Raw genomic sequence first — 21,097 nt, 5'->3', positions numbered from 1 at the left:
GAAGATGAATTTCAAGGCCTTAAAATCGCGATGATTAATGCGCCAGTTCTTTCACTCCCCAACTTGGAGGAGGACTTTTGCAAGGCGTCAGACAGCTCCTACTCTGGGATTGCTGTAGTGATTTTCCAACGATATCAGCAAGGGGAAAACATGGTGCACAAAATCATTGCTTTTGGCAGCCGAGTCCTGAGCAAGTTTGAAAGAAATTTTTCGGTTACTGAATTAGAAGTTTCGGCGGTTGTTTTCGGCTTCGAGAAATTTCGTTTTTTCTTGTATGGGAGAAAAACAAGAGTGCACACCGACCACAAAGCCTTGGAATTCCTACTCACAGCGAAAATCCGAAACAAACGTCTAACGGGATGGGCACTCTTGCGCCAGGAGTATAACTTTTCGATCACACACATACCAGGGAAGGAGAACATCATTGCGGATGCGCTGTCACGTTCACCTGTGGGGCTAGAAACAAGTGAGGCCAATCCACTGGAAAACAACAACTACAGTTTGTTTTATACGAGGAAGGTTGCATTTGATAATTATGTAACCTAGAGCTTTAAGGACATCAGCAAGGAGCAGGACAAGGGTCCAGGTGAGAGATGAAACGGTGGACTTTTAGAGGTCTGTGTAATAGAAAAAGAACTGAAACTATACCCTCCTGGAGCAATGTGTCAAGCCATATGAAAGCAATTTATTGCTCAAAAATGTTTCTTCTAAGGCCACAGGTTAAACTTTTCATTGAGAATAGAAATGCATTGAGAAACGTCTCTCTCTTCTTTGTAAGTGTCTAATGTCAAACAGTGGCTTCAGTGCAGCGTAGCTGTAAAAATTACTGATCAGGATTTCTGCTTCTTTTGATCAGAAATTATACGAGAAGGTAAATTCCACGATTTCAAAGCAGCTATAAGAAAATTTAGTCTTCATTTGTAATATTTATCCGAACAGTTATCTCTCTCGTCGCTCTTTGGTGATTAGGAAGACGTACAAACCAATTTGCACAGATAGAATCTACAAAGGTAAAAGGCATTACTCTTTTTTGTGGAGAACTGAATGCGTCGTTATATGGTAAGTTTAATATTATTCTTTTTATCATTTATTATTAATTCTTATGCGTTAATTTACATCTCCTGCCTAAATCTGAACTTCATTCCAAAGAAAACGTTAGCCGTCTTCGTGTGACGCAAGAGCAATGATCCATTCTGTTTCTTGAAGATTATGGACGTACAACAGTTTTATTCAAGAATTCCCTTGGACATGGACGACCAAGACTTCACATTGAGACGCTAAACGATAGTTAAGGAGTTCAAAGCTGTTTGTGATTCTGTTGCAAGGTGTGTTAAATTAATGCAATATTTTCATGGACTATTGACTGTAGATGCAGAATAACAGGAATTTGTATTATGTTGTGTTCAAGATCATCTTGGACTGTACCCTAATTGCAAGAAAAACATTCTCGAGAACAGTAAACGCATTCTAAAATGTAAATAATATTTAATTCTGATTTTATGCAGTCCTCAATAACTTTTACACTGACTAAAAATAAAAAACTTTAAATTCCAAATATTAAAATTTTGACGTCATCTCATTAAGATAAAAAAATTTTTCCGAGTAAATCTAACCAAATAGAAAATATTTAAGGGGTGTGGGTAAAAATTTTAGAAAAATGATTTTTTAAGGCAAAGGAAACCCTAATGATATTTGCTAATTTTCGCTTCGTCCAACATTTGGTTGTCTGTGAGGCTTTGCTTACGTTTAAACTTACAATTTTTCTCTTTTCGCAGCTTTATAACACGGTTGTCGAACCACGTCGGCTCTTTTCCATCCTTCACACTTTTGCTCGGCACTTAGGCCTGCCTATCTAGAGCATACTGTACAATACTTTTAAACTTTGCCTGCTGATGCTCGAAGTTCAAGAGTGACAGATAAGGCAGTTGACACAACAGTGCCAGTCATAGATAAAACTAATACAGCTAAGATAAATACGTTCAAGTGCCGAGTCAGCAGATCCCAGTGCATATCGATTCTGTGTTTAATCAGTAAAATGGATGGCAGGTGTTGGCATGTCATCAGCGAATATTCAGCAGACTCATGAATGCGTGAATGAGTCGTTTTCGCGAATTGCCGGGATGGAATACCTTCGTCTCGGTTGAGCAGGTTGTCTGCCAATTGTATGTGTAGCTTTCTTGACCATTGAATCCCTATAAGATGAGGTTGTGGCTAGTATCTTGACTTTTCCGTTATCCATGGAATGGCCAGAGGATATATAACGTCCAGTCACCGCACATTTGTTGCGCTGTTGAAAGAGATTGTCTGGTTGCTATTCGAGGCACCGTCCTTATACACTGTGTTTGGTTTGCCCTAACTGTTACCGCACTAACGAGAAATTTTATAGCCACCCACCTTTTGTAAAAGCAAATCGTCCTTCGCAGATCTCGGACGGTGGGCGGTAGATCAAATCCACTTTATGCTTATTCTTTATTTTGTCAGTTTCTGAAGGAACATTTCTCAGACGCGGAAGAAATGCTGTAGCACTTACATCTCCTTCCTCTTCCAGTTATAGGAAAAATAAGTTAATTCTTACACGGCACATTTAAAAAACTGAGAATTTTCATTTGGCTACTCTTATTATCTTTGCATTCCAACCAACAAATATTATGTGGAATTTGGCTTACTAGCAGAAGGGGAAAGGGTGTCCATGGGCATTCAGAATCAGAATATCCAGAAAACAAAAGAGACAATAACGTGTTATTATTCCTGCATATTGAATGCACTTCTGTCCGCCACTGGTAGCTGAGTGGTCAACACGGCGGAATGTCATACCTGAAGGCCCGGGTACGATTCCCGGTTGGGTCGGAGATTTCCTCCGCTCAGGGACTGGGAGTCCAGTTGTCCTTATCATCGTCATTTCATCCCCATCGATACGCAAGTCGCCGAAGTGGCGTCAACCCGAAAGACTTGCACCGGACGAAGGTCTACTCGACGGGAGGCCCTAGCCGCACGGCATTTCTATTCCCAATGCACTCCTTACCCAATGTAGACATATTGTTTACTTAAATTTGTATTATAATTTCACAGATCACTCTGGCAGCGAGGATGACGACAGCTGGATGGTCGTTGGTGCATGGGAGCACACTGCAATACATCTCCCCAACGCATGCCACACGTGGTCGACGGAATTTAAGTCAAGGGTACGGACAGGCGAGTCCATTCGCCGAATGTCCTTTCGTTTCAAGTGTTCTTCGACCTGCGCTGCTCGATGCGAATTTTCACCCATAAATATGACGTCAGGTCCGAATGCACCCACAGACAGACGCACATTGGGAGGGAGTACAGTGTCACAATAACGCTGACTGGTGAGTGTGTCGTGTTCAAGGATCTGGAGACCGGTACGCCCATGCAACATTGTGACTCCCCATACAGCAACAAGGGAACCACCAAAACGACCATGTTCGACAATATTCCTGGGTGCCTTTTTTTTCACGAAGAACGTAAACGAGAACTAAACACTATTTTGTTTCGTATTTCATTGTATTTTCGTTATCTCCAATCTAACGCTTTCTTCTTTTTCATGTAAAATGTAAGGTGACAGAACGCATGGGATACCTCGTAATATCGTGTCGCACCTCCGTTTGCTCGGCATAGTGCAGCAACTCGACGTGGCCGTGCGGTTCTAGGCGCTACAGTCTGGAACGGAGCGACCGCTACGGTCGCAGGTTCGAAACCTGCCTCGGGCATGGATGTGTGTGATGTCCTTAGGTTAGTTAGGTTTAAGTAGTTATAAGTCTAGGGGACTGATGACCTCAAAAGTTGAGTCGCATAGTGCTCAGAGCCATTTTTGAGCAACTCGACTTGGCATGGACTCAACAAGTTATTGGAAGTTCCCTGCAAAAGTTTTGAGCCAGGCTGCCTCAAATACCTGCCGTTTTTGGAGGCAGTACATGGCTGTTGTTTGGGGAAATCATGCAGACTATGGTGACCTTGTATCTTTCCTTGATGCTAATATTTTGGCTTGGAAGACTTGGAGTATAGCAGAGTCTACAGGATTACTCGCTAAAGTTCCGCATGGGACCCTTGTTCCCGATAAGCCATTTACTTTGTCTACAAGAAGAGAGGAGAAGCTTAATGCAGACGAATATCTTTTTATTTGGGCCAAAGTTGGCAATGGTTATTGTAAAATAAAAATTAATGGTGACTGTATGTTGTATTACAGATAGTAAAGCTCCTTTTCCTAATCCTTAATCCTCCTTTTATTAAAAAAATGTACTTCATTAACTACATATCTATCTGTATTCTCGTTGCCACTAGGAGAGACGGCGGGGAAGTTGGTGGGGTCCGTGCCGTGCCGTGCAATCTACAATTGAAAACGTGTTGCCAGTGTAGGTTTTTGTGCACTAACTGATCTCTCGATGGTTGTTGTTGTTGTGGTCTTCAGCCCTGAGACTGGTTTGATACAGCTCTCCATGCTACTCTATCCTGTGCAAGCTTCTTCATCTCCCAGTACCTACTGCAACCTACATCCTTCTGAATCTGTTTAGTGTATTCATCTCTTGGTCTCCCTCTACGATTTTTACCCTCCACGCTGCCCTCCAATACTAAATTGGTGATCCCTTGATGCCTCAGAATATGCCCTACCAACCGATCCCATCTTCTAGCCAAGTTGTGCCACAAAGTTCTCTTCTCTCCAATTCTATTCGATACCTCTTCATTAGTTATGTGATCTACCCATCTACAGCATTCTTCTATAGCACCACATTTCGAAAGCTTCTATTCTCTTCTTGTCTAAACTATTTATCGTCCATGTTTCACTTCCATACACGGCTACACTCCATACAAATACTTTCAGATACGACTTCCTGACACTTAAATGTATACTCGATGTTAACAAATTTCTCTTCTTCAGAAACGCTTTCCTTGCCATTGCCAGTCTACATTTTAATCCTCTCTACTTCGACCATCATCAGTTATTTTGCTCCCCAAATAGGAAAACTCATTTACTACTTTAAGCGTTTATTTCCGAATCTAATTACCGCAGCATCACCCGATTTCATTTGACTACATTCCATTATCCTCGTTTTGATTTTGTTGATGTTCATCTTATATCCTCCTTTCAAGACACTGTTCATTCCGTTCAGCTGTCCTTCCAGGTCCTGTGCTGTCTCTGACAGAATTACAATGTTATCGGCGAACCTCAAAGTTTTTATTTCTTCTCCATGCATTTTAATACCTATTCCGAATTTTTCTTTTATTTCCTCTACTGCTTGCTCAATATACAGATTGAATAACATCGGGAAGAGGCTACAACCCTGTCTCACTCCCTTCCCAACCACTGCTTCGATTTCATGTCCCTCGACTCGTGTAACTGCCATCTGCTTTCTGCACAAATTGTAAATAGCCTTTCTCTCGATTATGTGCCATAAAAGTTCGATGTGATTCACATCGGGCGGACTAAGTGTCCAAATCATTCGCTCGAAACGTCCAAAATGTTCTTCAAACCAATCGCGAACAACTGTGATCCAATGATATGACGCATTGTCATCCACCAAACTTCCATCTTTGTTTGGGAACACGAAGTTCATAAATGGCAGCAAATGGTCTCTAAGTATCCGATATCCAGTCAATGATCGGTTCAGTTGGATCAGAGGACCCAGTCCATTCCATGTGTCCGCAGCTCGTGGTCGTGCGGTAGCGTTCTCGCTTCCCACGCCCGGGTTCCCGGGTTCGATTCCCGGCGGGGTCAGGGATTTTCTCTGCCTCGTGATGACTGGGTGTTGTGTGCTGTCCCTAGGTTAGTTAGGTTTAAGTAGTTCTAAGTTCTAGGGGACTGATGACCATAGATGTTAAGTCCCATAGTGCTCAGAGCCATTTGAACCATTTTGAACCATTCCATGTAAACATGGAGCTACCGTCAGCTTGCACAGTGCTTCGTTGACAAATTGGGTCCATGGCTGTGTGGGGTCTGCGCCACCCTCGAACCCTACCATCAGATCTTACGAACGGAAATCGGGACTCATCTGACCAATCCACGCTTTTAAAGTCGTCTAGGATCCGATCGATATGCTCACGAACCCAGCACAGGTGCTGCAGGCGATGTTGTGCTACCAAGGCCCATTACTGTCCTGGCGCACACGTTCGTCGAACGTCCCATACCGATTTCTGCAGTTACTTGTATGCCAGCACTGACGACTCAACGCGAACGGCGCTGCTCTCGGTTGTTAAGTGAAGACCGTAGACCACTGCGTTGTCCATGGTGAGAGGCAATGCCTGAAATCTGGTATTCTCGGCACACTCTTGATACTGTGGATCTCGGAATTTTGAATTCCCTAGCGACTTCCGAAATGAATTGTCCCAGGTGTCTACCTCCAGCTGTCATTCCGCTTTCGAAGTCTGTTAGTTCCCGTCCTGCGGCCATGATCACGTCGTAAACCTTTTTACACGAATCACAGCTTCACAAATTATACCTTGTGTACGCGATAATTCCGCCATGCGTACATGTGCATATGGGCGTCCCATGACCTTTCTCACCTCAGTGTAATATTCTCCAGAACGGATACTACAAGAAATTTCACAAGAATACGATGAATTTTCCATTTGAGCTAATGCCCCCCGCCCCTTTAAGGTATGAATTCGCACGGTATTTTTGAGCGGAAAATGAACTTCAGAAATACTAACATGCAGCTATGTTACAGCACTTTTAACACTCAAATCAATGGCGTTACCCATGCTCTCTGGAAAATTTAAGAAACTTACAAGGAGATTTACTGCAAACACAGAAAAAAATGACTTAACAACGTGTCGCCGCCATGCTGCTGTCGTGAAAACCACAGGAGAAACGTTAACAGATGCTAATTAATCACGTTCGAAATATCTCTACTACACATTTCATCCGCAAAGAGGCGCCAAATAACTACACAATCAGCTGGTATTGTTTTGCCATTTACCTTTCCTTTTCGCCCTTTTTGAATTTCTGAATTCACCGTATAAGGTTCAATGTTCGCTTTACTTTCAGAGCGCTGTTCTCTCATCTTTACTCTGTATATCACACAGAGTCGCTCTTAAACATATTGCAACATTTTATTATAGTTAAAATTCTTCTTTGTTTATAAAGACCACTTACTCTGTTACTAAATCCGAAACATCACTTTCTAAGTGTAAATCTCTCTGTTCCTCAGTCTTGCCCATATGTTTCAACGAGACACTTACATTCTCATCACAGTTCGTATGAAATAGGTAGATTCTGCGTCCAGCCTTCTTGAGATGAGCCCGGTATAAACCAGATTTTTTTTTGTTTTACGCACATGTTTCTAAACGAAGAGTGGCGCGATCTCTGTTCGTTACTACTTTCATTTCCAGTAATTGTCCTCCACAGCTAGAACGTTGTCCTGCCGTTTCTCCAGTCCGAATCGCAACGTCATAAAATTTTGAGAAGACTTGCGGCATTGTTCGTGGACAACACCCTGAGAAAGACCCAGGTGTACGCATGGGTCCAACAGTTTTCACCAGGACGAGAAACAGTTGAGAGTGCACCTCACCGTCACCGCTCGAGGAACTTATGTAAGACGATCGCCGAATAACAGTTGCTGAAATTGCTACTGAGCTTTGTAGTACGGTAGTGGATTTCAGAAAGTGTTCGCAAGGTGGGTGCTTCGTCTTCCCACCGTACAGCACGAATTTCATTACCTCGACGTGTACAAACGGCTGCTGACACTCTACCAAACCGAACGGGCACTATATTTTTTTTTTTTTTTTTTTTTGCACCGAACTGTGACCTGCGATGAAACGTGGGTGCACCATCACGAGGGGCCTATGAAAAGTCCGTGCAAAGTCAGAGAGATGGCACCAGCGGCGCGTATCGAGGTCATGTTTAGTTAGTAGCATCTTTGGAAAGAACTCACACCAAGTTCCAGCCATATTGGTCTATTTCTTTGTGTTTGGCATTTGTGTGAATCAAGGAAGTCGAGTGATTGTCAAAAAATGGACGAAAATTAATTTAGTGTGGTGATTAAGCATTACTTTATGAAGGGCAGAACGCCTCTGGAGACTAAAGAGAAGCTTGATAAACATTACGGTGACTCTTCTCCTTCGATTAGAACAGCTTAAAAGTGGTCAAAATTTTCAGGGTGGCCATATGGGCACAAGTGATGCTGAACGTTCTGGACGCCCTGTGGAGGTTACGACTCCAGAAATCATTGATAAAATCCATGATATGGTGATGGATGACAGAAGAGTGGTGTGTGAAATTGCTAGTGCTATGGGCATCTCGAATGAATGGGTACATAATATTTTGCATAAACATTTGGACATGAGAAAGCTATCCGCAAGATGGGTTCCGTGATTGCTCACGCGCGACTAAAAACGGAATCGTGAGAAGTGTTACAAGGATGGTTTGCAGCTGTTCAGGAAGAATACGCACGACTTTAAGCGTCGTTTCGTCACTGTGGGTGAAACATGGATATATTACTATACTCCTAAGACCAAACAACAATCTAAACAATGGGTTACCAAGGCAGAATCTGCACCAAAAATGGCGAAGACCATTCCTTCGGCCGGAAAGGTTATGGCGACTGTCTTTTGGGATTCGCAAGGGATAATCCACATCGACTATCTGGAAAAGGGTAAAACTATTAAAGGTGAATACTATTCATCGTTATTGGATCGTTTGAAAACCGAGCTGCAAGAAAAACGCCGGCGATTGGACCGCAAAAAAGTCCTTTTCCATCACAACAATGCACCAGCACACACTTCAGCAGACGTGGTCGCAAAATTAATCGAAATATGATTCCAACTTGTTTGACATTCCCCCTATTCTCCAGACTTGGCTCCCTCAGACTGCTATTTATTCCCCAATCTGAAGAAATGGCCGGTGGGACAAACATTTTATTCAAACGAGGTGATTGCAGCAACTAATAGCTATTTTGGAGATTTGGACAATTCCTATTATTCGGAAGGGATCAACAAATTAGAACAGCGTTGGGCGAAGTGTGTAAGTCTAAAAGGAGACTACGTCGAAATATGAAAAAAGGTTTACCCCAAACGCGTAAGTAGTTTTTACTTTTGCAAACGCCCGTCGTACACCCCGGAATCGAAAAATGCAGCACTGAATGGCGGCACAAAAAAAAAAAAAGACGAAACTGTACTCTTCAATGTTAGAAACCGTCCTTCCGCGGGGGAGGTTCTTGCAACCTTTTTTGTTGTAGAGGAGTTCCCCTCATCGATTGTCTCCACGAATGAGGTTCTGTCAACGCTGCGTACTACTGCCAAATTATGGACCACACGAAACGTTCATATTATCAGAAAATGTGCGAATTTCTAAAGTGGGATATGGTCGTGATTTATGACAACGGTTGACGATACGCAGCTGACCGGACACAACAAAAAATTCTGGAACTGTTCAGCACCGCACTGCAACATTCTTCCTACATCCCGAATTTATCACCTCGCGATTTCATTTGTTTGGACCGGTAAAGGAAGCACTCGGAGATTAGAGATTTTATGACGATAGCGCTGTTGAAGTGTTCGTGCGCAACTGGCTGCTGCAAAGTGTCGTTCATTTTAAAGAAACAGGACCAAAAAAGTGCCTATCCACTAGCAAAAATGTGTTTCCTGTTCAGGGGCTATATAGAAAAATGTGTTCGTGTACATAAATTATCGTTAAGGTTAAATAAACTTATAAAAATTCAGGTTTATATTTGATTCACCATCGTAATTGCAGCTACAGCAATCAGAAAACATCCAATAAAAAGAGAAAGGTGAAAAATACGTAGACCGAACAGCAAGGACAGTAATTTGTGGATAACTGTAAATAGGACGCTGTATTAGCTGTGCAAACAGATGGCCAGTGCGGAGACGTACAGTATCGGACACAACTATTTGAATAGCTCAGTTTGGATGCTGCGATAAAAGGACCGCGGTGCAAGTTAGCTTACTGCGTCTGCGCACGAACGCTCGTCCACCTTCCTGGACCAACGCCCACGCGACGCGACGCAGTCGAGCAAGCTGAGCGCAGTACTTGTGAAGTTGTCGCCTGTGGGACGCCGTAACCCTTCCGGATTGCGAACTGCGCTGCAGGTATGGAAATTGCATTTCACTGGTCGCCTTAAAATTGTATGTTGACACCGTCTGGTCACCTAAGAAGTTGTATTCTCCTTGCTATGCTAAACAACATAGTTACAACGCAATATTTTATTTACAAACAACAGTGATGAAAATTCCTAACTTACGCACAGGGTAATTTTCCTGGCCGAGCTACGTATGATGCAAAAACATTCTGCTACGACTTCACCGTATTGTCGAATACTGAAGACACTGAAGGTATTAATTACAGTCAGTCTTCTGGTAATCTTTTAGCTCCTTCCTTATCCGAATCCGAGAAATACATGTCTGTTCTGGAACTCCCGTCTGCTTCGTTGATAACGAGTCGATCAACAACAGAATCCACGAAGCCACCCAGGCGCCGCATTTTCTCGTTTTCTTTTATGGCGTGCCGTTATATATCCAGCGAGAGTTCGACAGTGACACGTGAAAAAGCGCCGGGTGCGTTAGATCCAGTACGTCGCACATGTAAAAATGCAACATTTGTGTGGTGTGCTCGATGCTGTGAAAATGATTGTTTTTCATATTTCTACGATACTCGTCACTCTGATTCGTGTGAGACGACGTCTGTGGTATAAAACAATGGACAAAGTCCAAATAAAGAGTAATTGGTTTTTCATTTTTGTCCAGAAAATTAAATTGTTATGTTTTCTCAATTTAAGCAACCTTTATTAACAATATTTCATAAACTATGGATAATTAAGAATTTACATTTAAAATGAAAACAGGAATTTCGCTTGCATTATGTAATTATAAACAAGAAGATATGCATTATTCATAAAAACGATTATGAATTTAACAATTACGAGTTGTAGGTATTTCGAATTGAACAAAAAAAATGACTATGACATGATTTGAACCAGCGATCCATGAACTGCACTGGGTTAAGAAGCTCCATCGCTACTGATTCCGCCCTACATTTAATTTGTGTCTGTGTCTCAATTGCATCAAATACAGTCCCTTCGAAAATTTCAAAGTCGATTTTTTTCTGTAAATCTATGAAAAACGTTAAGAACAGCCTATTTCTCGTCACTTTTTAACAGTGTTTGACACGCGTGTTTCACTATGGAGCAGGAAGCAGCCTCAGGCATTTTCGTACTGCATATTAACAGCGCGACAATCGGAGCACAACAGTACAGAGACTGTGACTGTACACGATTTTTGAAATGAAGACTAGATAGCTGAAGCGTGACTAATAAAAACGTTGATGGCTGTTAACACATTAGAATATCTTAAAGTTTCATTTAACGTAACTTAGTAATAAGATATGTAATACCTAAATAGTACCAACTTCCAAGAGCGTAAAAACACCAGTGTGCGTGTGGTAACGGCTTCAGACCAATCATCGCGTTTATTCTTCTGGTGAAGAGAGTATAGTGATATGGGTGTTTAATTAAGCGGATTACTCCTATTTCCTTTCTTGGGTACTGCTGCGACTTGTGCAACTTGTCAGTCTTTAGGTACGGATCTCACGACGAGCGAGCAGTTGTATATGATTGCTAAATATAATGCTATTGTATCTCCATACTCTGAAAGGAACCTGACTGGCAGAAAATCTGGACCGGAGCTCCTGCTTTTATTAAGTGATTTTAAGCTGCTTCACTATTCTCTGGATATCTACCTCTAAAGCACTCATGTTGGCAATTGTTCTTGATTCTTTTGCGAAAGAATTTCAGAGAACCCTGTTTAGTAACTCTGCTTTACTGACGCTTTCATCAGTAAAATTACGACTGTTATCATTCAGTGGCGGTAATGGTTGAGTCTTGCTGCTGGTGTACTTCGCATACGACTTGAATCTCTTTGGGTTTTCTGCCAGATCTCGAGGCAGATTTTCGTTGTGGACACTACGAGGGTGAGTCAAATGAAAACCTAAAATATTTTTTTAAATATTATTTATTGTGCGGGAATGGTACAAAGCTGTATCACTTTTCAACATAATCTCACCCACGCTCAGTGCAAGTCCTCCAGCGCTTACAAAGTGCATAAATTCGTTTAGAACAAAATTCTTTTGGTAGTTCGCGTAACCACTCATGCACTGCGTGGCGTACCTCTTCATCAGAACGGAACTTCTTTCCTCCCATTGCGTCTTTGAGTGGTCCAAACATATAGAAATCACTTGGTGATGAAGAATGGCGCCATTCCTTGCTCGCTCTCTTCGTTTCCGGTTGGTGGAAGTGAACCCAGCTCTCGTCCCCAGTAACGATTCTTGCAAGGAAGCTATCACTTTCTCGTTCAAAGGGTCGAAGAAGTTCTTCACAAGCATCAACACGTCGTTCTCTCATTTCAGGAGTCAGCTGCCATGGCACGTAGCTTGCAGACACTTTGTGAAACTGGAGCACATCATGCACAATGTGGTGTGCTGACCCATGACTAATCTGTAAACATGCTGCAATGTCATTCAATGTCACTCGGCGGTTTTCCCTCACTATGGCTTCAACTGCTGCAATGTCCTGTGGAGTCACAACTCGTTGTGCCTGACCTGGAAGAGGAGCATCTTCCACTGTTGTCACACCATTTGTTACCTTCCTACTCCATTCGTAGACTTGCTGCTGTGACAAACATGCATCACCGTACTGAACCTTCATTCGTCGTTGAATTTCAATAGCTTTCACACCTTCACTACACGAAAACCGAACAACAGAACGTTGTTCTTCCCTGGTGCAAGTCACAAGTGAGGCGGCCATCTTTATGCTGATACTGCGACGTCATATGTGCATCTGCAGTATGCTGCCACCTACATGCCATTCTGCACGCTGTTTGTAGCACACTTACCAACTTACAGGATAACGGCGTGAAATTTCGAGTTGTTATTACAAATTTAAGGCTTTCATTTGACTCACCCTTGTATTAAAAGATCTTGCATTGAAGTACGCGCTAAATTTAGACCTTCTGCAAAACTTCACCTTTAAATTTGGCATGCTTCTTTCGGTCTGATCTGTTTTGTGTATCATGTGGGATCATCTCCATCTCATCAATTTTTTTGTTACTTATCTCTCAATTGCCGTCGATACTATTTCACTGATACATGAAATGTATTCACAGTAGCGAATACGAACAACCATCACATTCATAAGGGAATGGCGACAATGAAAATCAGTCCCGGAGCAGGGCTCGAACCCGGATTTCCCGCTTTACGCAAGCAGTCCCTTTAACAGCTTTGCCTATCTGTGCACGGCCGATGGACAGACACAATCTTCCATACGTTCTCATTTCTGGAACACAGCCCGTTCTCATATATGCATTATGTAATCCTCGTACAGGAAAGGACATTTTGATTGAAAGAAGCCGTGTTAAGAAGACCGCTACGGTCGCAGGTGCGAATCCTGCCTCGGGCATGGAAGTGTGTGATGTCCTTAGGTTAGTTAGGTTTAAATTGTTATAAGTTCTAGGGGACTGATGACCTTAGAAGTTAAGTCCCATAGTGCTCAGAGCCGTTTTTTTTTGTTAAGAAGAAAGTTGCAGTTTTCATGCGGACATGCATGTGTGTACGTACAGGTAGCGACGCAGGATCGACATTATGTGGAAGGTTTGGTCTCACTTTCAGTCCTGCACGGATATCTGAACCGGTTAAAGTGACCCCTTTCATCAAGCGCGAAATGTGGGTTCGAATCCCGATCCAGGACAGATTGTCGTCATTCCCTTATACAGCTGATGGCTGTTCGTATTCGCAATTGCGAACGCGTTTCATGTATCTCATAACGGCTGTAGTTGCCGCTGCTCTTCTTAACAACACAGCCATTGCAATAACCTATTTCTTTGAATTTGAACCACATTTTGTCTACGATTAAATAATCAAATTGGAAGGAATGGAGGCTGTGTCTCAGGCCTGTTTCACGTGTCTGCGGTTCTATTCGCTTCGGTTCGTTTTCGGTTCTTTTGCGGTAGCTGCCAACAAGTGTGAAACCGTGCTTCGGTTTATATTCGCTACCTAATAACAAACAGTAGACATCGAATACCCTCTCGACAGCCGGCCGCTGTCGCCGAACGGTTCTAGGCGCTTCAGACCGGAACCGCTCTGCTGCTACGGTCGCAGGTTCGAATCCGGCCTCGGGCATGGATGTGTGTGATGTCATTAGGTTAGTTAGGTTTAAGTAGCTCTAAGTCTAGGGGACTGATGATGACCTCAGATGTTAAGTTCTATAGTGCTTAGAGCCATTTGAACCATTTGAACTCACTCGACACAAATAGGTTTCATTAACAGAATGAGATTTTCACTCTGCAGCGGAGTGTGCGCTGAAATGAAACTTCCTGGCAGATTAAAACTGTGTTCTGCAAGGTTCGCAGAAGAGCTTCTGTAAAGTTTGCAAGGTAGGAGACGAGATACTGGCAGAAGTAAAGCTGTGAGTACCGGGCGTGAATCGTGCTTCGGTAGCTCAGATGGTAGAGCACTTGCCCGCGAAAGGCAAAGGTCCCGAGTTCGAGTCTCGGTCGGGCACACAGTTTTAATCTGCCAGGAAGTTTCAGGTTTCATTAAGTTTTTATACGGTACGAACTCGTGTCCAGGGAACAGAAAGCAACGAACGCATTCACACACGCACGATTCAGTCTGTTTTAAACAAATAGCGAGTGAATTATCTCTTATCATTATTTTTTGAAAGTTGTCGTCTCAGATTATCTGGTAAAATGAGCGGTTCACCAGATGTTGATGTGGATCAGCTGATTTCTGCACTGCAATTTAAACTAGTGCTGTGGGACAAAACTTGTGAAAAATACAAGGTTAAATTTAAGGCGCAGGTAGCATGGAAACACATGTTAAAATTTGCTACGACTTTCATGAATTTGAAGTCACTAAAAAGATGGATTTTGGATAAGTATTGAAAAAATCGTTTTTGTCGAATAAAAGACGTGGTACAATTGGAGAACTAGTGAACTCCTCGCAATTTTGAAGAAATTTAAAAGGAAATGATTTGATAATTAAGAAAATAACCAATGAAATTTATTTAAAATAGATATCAATTTATAATGCAGTGCACGGTTGATTACACTCCTCAATAAATGTATCTTGGCGTTGAAGACGATCCTTTAGCTTCACGTGTAATTCATCAAATGATTTCATTGACATCGTGTAGTAATTAAAAAACTGTGCTCTTGTAGCTTCGGGAAAATGGTGCAGAATACTCCGAATTTCTGCATAAACTGATGAGAGGGTACTTCCACTAAATTCTAACATTCCTCCTTCGTATGTTCATTCTTCCGTAGAGAAACAACTTGGCAGCAGCTCGACTTCTCTCCATGATCACTACTCAGTCCATATACGAAAGAAAACAAAACGTAATTTGAACCGTGTGAGAACCGTGTATGTGCGAAACTCTTTCATTCGTTTTCCGTTGCAACCGAAAACTAACCAAAGCGTATGGAACGGCATACGTATGAAATAAGTCTCAGGAAGGTGTCAAGCGAATTTTTTACTCCCTTTTTTTTTTAAAAAAAAAAAGAAGCCTTTTGTGTTTTGATGTTACGGTATTCAGTCTAGCTACAACCACCTTATCGTCACTAATCCCTGTATCTGTCATGATTTTACTCAGTTTTATTTGTTGCTAAGAGGTCAAGTACGTTTTCGTAGTCGTTTACACTTCCGATGGGCTCCTGAACTAACTGTTCAAAATAGTTTTCTGAAAACGGATTCAGTAAGATTTCGGACGACGTTTTATGCCTAACGCCATGTATTTTCGCCAACCTGTCGAGGGTAGATTGAAGCCACCACGAAATATCGTTGTATGAGGGGGGGTATCTATTTGAAATGACACGCAAGTTTTCTTTGAACTGTTCAGCAACTGTATCGTCTGTGTTGGGGAGTTTGTAAAAGGAACAAGTTATTAATTTACTATGGTCGACTACAATAAACAGTGCACTGTACTTAATCTATCCTTTCCATACACGGTTAGGTCCTCTGCAAAAATTTCAGATTTACTTATTTCCGGCTCTGCCTCGTGATGACTGGGTGTTGTGTGCTGTCCTTAGGTTAGTTAGGTTTAAGTAGTTCTAAGTTCTAGGGGACTGATGACCATAGCTGTTAAGTCCCATAGTGCTCAGAGCCATTTGAACCATTTTTGAACTTATTTCTGGCTTTCCGTTCCTACAACGACTTGAGCTTCAATGCTTTCTAATAGCGCTTGGGGTTCTCGTTCTTTTCTAACACAGCTAGACAGTTTACAACTTTTTTATCAGCCTTCTGACTGATTTGATACGACCGCCACGAATTCCTCTCCTATGCCGTTTTCATCTCAGAGCAGCAGTTGCAGCCTATGTCCTCAATGATTAGCTTGATATAGTCCAATCTGCCTTCCTCTACAGTTTTTACCCTTTACAGCTCCCTCTAGTTCCATGGAAGCTATTCTCTCACGTTTTAATAGATGTCGTACTATCCCGACCCTTTTTCTTGTCAATGTTTGCCATATACTGCTTTCCTCGCCGATTCTGTGGGGAACCTCTACATTCCTTATGTGGTGTCACCGCAAGACACCACACTTGCTAGGTGGTAGCCTTTAAATCGGCCGCGGCCCGGTAGTATACGTCGGACCCGCGTGTCGCCACTGTCAGTGATTGCAGACCGAGCGCCACCACACGGCAGGTCTAGGGAGACTTACTAGCATTCGCCCCAGTTGTACAGCCGACTTAGCCAGAGATGGATCACTGACAACTACGCTCTCATTTGCCGAGACGATAGTTAGCATAGCCTTCAGCTACGTCATTTGCTACGACCTAGCAAGGCGCCATAGCATTTGATAATTAATATTGTGAAGCTTGTACAGTAACGAGAGATGTTCACAAATTGTGGATTAAAGTTAAGTATTATATCAACTACGTACTTTATTTGCTACTATTAATTCCCTTAACTGTTCCAGACCTCGCGCCAGTCAGCGTGTAATTAAACGCGTGCATTTCGGCCTCCTCTAGCAGCACAGTGTTGGCTCTTCTGCCAACACTTCACCTTACGTTATCAGTCCACCTAATTTTCAACATTCTTCTGTAGCATGACACCTCAAACGCTTCTTTCCCCCTATGTTCCGGTTTTCGCACAGTCCATGACTCACGGCCAGAGAATGCTATACTCCAAACGTACATTCTCAGAAATTTCTTCCTCAAATTAAGAGTTATGTTTGATACTAGTAGACTTCTTTTGGCCAGGAATGCCGTTTTGGCCAGTGGTAGTCTGTTTTTTACGTCCTCCTTCCTCCGTTCGTCATTGGTTATTTACTGCCTAGGTATCAGAATTACTTAACTTCATCTACTTCACCACCAATCCTGATAAATTTGTCCCTGTTCTCATTTCTTCCGTTTTTCATTACTTTCGTTTTTCTTCGATTTACTCTCAGTTCATATTTTGTACTCATTAGACTGTTCATTCCATTCAACATGTCCTGTAATTCTTCCTCACTTTCACTGGGGACAGCAATGTCATCAGCGAATCTTAACATTGATATCCATTCACATTGAATTTTAATCGCACTCTTGAACCTTTCTTTTATTTCTGCCACTGCTTCTTCGATGTATAGATTTAACGGCAGGGGCGGAAGACTTCGTCCCCATCTTACACCTTTTTTTAATCCTTGCACTTCATTCTTGGTCGTCCACTCTTTCTGTTTCCTCGCGGTTCTTGTACATATTGTATATTACCCGTCTTCCCCTATAGCTTGCCGGCCGGAGTGGCCAAACGGTTCTAGGCGCTACAGTCTGGAACCGCGCGACCGCTACGGTCGTAGGTTCGCATCTTGCCTCGGGCATGGATGTGTGTGATGTCCTTAGGTTAGTTAGGTTTAAGTAGTTCTAAGTTCTAGGGGACTGATGCCCTCAGAAGTTAAGTCCCATAGTGCTCAGAGCCATTTGAACCAATAATATAGCTTACCCCTTGCTTACATCTTGCATCATTTTACATTGTCGAACTCTTTTTTCACGTCGACAAATCTTGTGAATGTGTCTTGATTTTTCTTCATTATTGCTTCCATCATAAATCGCAACGTCAGAATTGCCTGTTTGCCGGCCGCTGTGGCCGAGCGGTTCCCGGCGCTTCAGTCCAGAACCGCGCTCCTGCTGCGGTCGCAGGTTCAAGTAGTTCTAAGTCTAGGGGACTGATGACCTCAGGTGTTAAGTCCCATAGTGCTTAGAGCCATTTGAACCGTTTGAACTGCCTCTCTTGTGCCAAGCTGATAGTCAGCTAACGGATCCTCAGTTTTCTTTTGCAGTCTTCTGTAGAACAACACACACGAGTGACATGATCCAGATGTTCAACAGGAATCTTATAATCGACATTATCACGTATTTCTACGTGTCACTAGCTTAGCGCCCGCTGCTCCGCTCGCGTAGACTGTATGGTGTGCACAAATTTTTTTTTTGTTTTCTTTAAGCGAGTTTTTATGTTCCCATGTTTGCCCTGCACCCTAGTATACTGACGCCCATTCTGTAGTTTCCCGAGATCCTGTAACCTAAGAGACGGCCAGTCCCCTACACACAGTCCCCGCTACCCGTGTAGCCGTTAAACGGAACCTGAATACCCGCCACCCTATGGCGCAAGTCAAGGAATCTGCAGCCTACTCGGTCGCAGAGCCGTCTGAGCCTCTGATTCAGACCCTCCACTCGGCTCTCTACCACAGAAACATGCGAAAGAACTTCACGGCGCGAGTTAGTTGATGTGCCATCACCACTACTGACTTCTGCGATTTGGATTCGGCGATCGTTCATAATCATCGGTTGTTGATGTGTGGGAGCGTCTGGGACGTTCGTCGTCTTCAGCGTCTTCACGATCTAATTCTAAACGGTAACTCCACTCCAAACTAAGGTTACCCATACCCGGGGGCAAAGCGGAGGTCCCCCTCTCCCCAGACCTCAGGGAAAGGAAGAAATGTAGTGCAGTCAGGTGTTTTTCTTTCACCCCCCCCCCCCCTCCCCCGCTACAAACTATCGTAATATCGTAATCGTATGCGCGCCGTTGCCGTAAATTCTTGTTTTACTCATAGCATACTCATCAAAAGCAATATTTAACATTTCTAAATCTTTGCTTCACGTTATTCCGCCCTTACAGTATAATTTAATACAAATCGCCGTCAACTTTCAACATGTAACCACTTTTACGTCCGACAAGATTAATTATCCGATCTGGCTACAACTGTTCAGGTATTTTTTAGAAAACACAGCAACGATAAAACTGCACGAATGAGACTAATACAAGACACCAAATTACAAAACTGACTTTACTTTCTCAACACGCATCGTCTTTACACGAGTGATATGATCCAGATGTTCAACAGGAATCTTATAATCGACACTACCACGTATTTCTATGTGTCACTAGCTTAGCGCCCGCTGCTTCGCTCGCGTAGGCTGTATGGTGTGCACAGATTTTTTCTGTTTTCTTTAAGCGAGTTTTTATGTTCACATATCCATCACCTTCTAAACTTTTGATGCTACCGCTTTAGAAGTCAAATCCAATATTCATATATTTATCTTTATCTGTGTTTTAATATAACGAAATATTTTAGTAAAATTTTCATTCGTATTTCACCCCCTTTGAGTTGAATTTCCAAAACCTCTGAAACATGTATTTTTTTTCTAATCAAGAAGCTAAATACAAATTTTCTTAGATTTAGGTTTAAAAATGCTTTCGTAATTAAATTTTTTCACGAAAATTTGCATCCCCTATTTCATCCCCTTATGGGTTAAATTTCCAAAACGCTGAAACACGTATTTTTTTCATTTGTAATCAAGAAGTCAAATATCAATTTTCACGGATGTAATTTTAAAATGCTTTGGTAATTCTTTAAGAATGTTTTATTTTTTTAAAAATATTCACCCACTACTTCACCCCAATAGAAGTTAAATTTCCAAAAATTCGGAAACAGAATGTTTTATTTTTTTAAAAAAAATTCACCCACTACTTCACCCCAATAGAAGTTAAATTTCCAAAAATTCGGAAACAGGCATTTCTTTATTTCTGACCGGGAAACCAAATACCAATTTTCGTAGTTCTGGCTTCATAATTACCTTTATAACGACATATTTTCAAAAACACATTTCATCCCCTTAGGGGTGGAATTTCGAAAAATTGGTTCCTATACGACGCCCATAGTATTAGGTCAAGACTCTCTCCAGATCTGAAGTTGCTCTCCTCAGCAGTTTTGGCTGGGCGACGATGATTCAGTCAGGGCATTTTTTTTATGCGTAGAGGCTGGCATTGGGACAATCGGCTAACATGTATAACTAATCGGCTGTATGGATACTGCACAAAGCACCCAAACGATGTGTCAGCTTATTTCTCACAATCTACGATATTGAGGGGTGGTTTTGTGTGCATCATTGCTTTCCTAACGTAGATGGTTATTCATCGTGGTGCCGTACTTCCGATTTTTGCCCGTGTTTGCTTTCAAACAGTGGCGGGCCATGCAAACTCTTACCCCTGTGCTACAGTGTGGTGGCCAATCCTTTTCACTTACAAGGGTAGTAATCTAAATTCTGTCTCGAAATCTGGCAGAAAACCCAAAGAGATTCTGGTCATACATAAAGCACACCAGTGGCAAGATACAATCAATACCTTCACTGCGCGATAACAACGGTGAAGTCACTGATGACAGTGCCAATAAAGCAGAGTTGTTAAACACGGTTTTCCGAAACTCCTTCACCAAAGAAGACGAAGTAAATATTCCTGAATTCCAATCAAGAACGACTGCCAAGATGATAAACATAGTAGTAGATATCCTCGGTGTAACAAAGCAGCTTAAATCACTTAATAAAGGCAAGGCCTCCGGTCCAGATTGTATACCAGTCAGGTTCCTCTCAGAGAATGTTGATAAAATAGCTCCATAATTAGCAGTTATATACAACCACTCGCTCACAGAAATATACGTACCTAAAGACTGGAAAACTGCTCAAGTCGCACCAAGACCCAAAAAGGGAAGTAGGAGTAATCCGCTGAATTACAGGTATATATCACTAACGCCGATTTGCAGCAGGGTTTTAGATCGTATACTGTATTCGAACATTATGAAGTACCTCGAAGAAACCGATTTATTGAGACATAGCC

General features: G+C 42.3%; 1 protein-coding gene across 3 annotated transcripts in view; it reads left to right on the top strand.

Moving 5' to 3' along the window:
• LOC126463532 (regucalcin-like) overlaps window positions 1-21,097 on the top strand; it is a 265,468-nt gene that overhangs the window by 131,013 nt on the left and 113,358 nt on the right. For 2 of the 3 annotated variants that reach the window (XM_050096167.1, XM_050096165.1), the window contains exon 1: window positions 9,990-10,059. The exons of the other annotated variant lie outside the window; for it this stretch is intronic. The gene's annotated coding sequence lies outside the window, so the exon portion shown is untranslated. Of the gene's footprint in view, window positions 1-9,989; window positions 10,060-21,097 lie in introns of those variants that run through there. 3 annotated transcript variants of the gene reach the window in all.

This window comes from Schistocerca serialis, chromosome 1, assembly GCF_023864345.2.
Source record: "Schistocerca serialis cubense isolate TAMUIC-IGC-003099 chromosome 1, iqSchSeri2.2, whole genome shotgun sequence".
Classification (NCBI taxonomy): Eukaryota; Metazoa; Arthropoda; class Insecta; order Orthoptera; family Acrididae; genus Schistocerca; species Schistocerca serialis.
The sequence above is the reverse complement of the archived record's forward strand: the minus strand, read 5'-3'. Positions and strand labels throughout refer to the sequence as shown.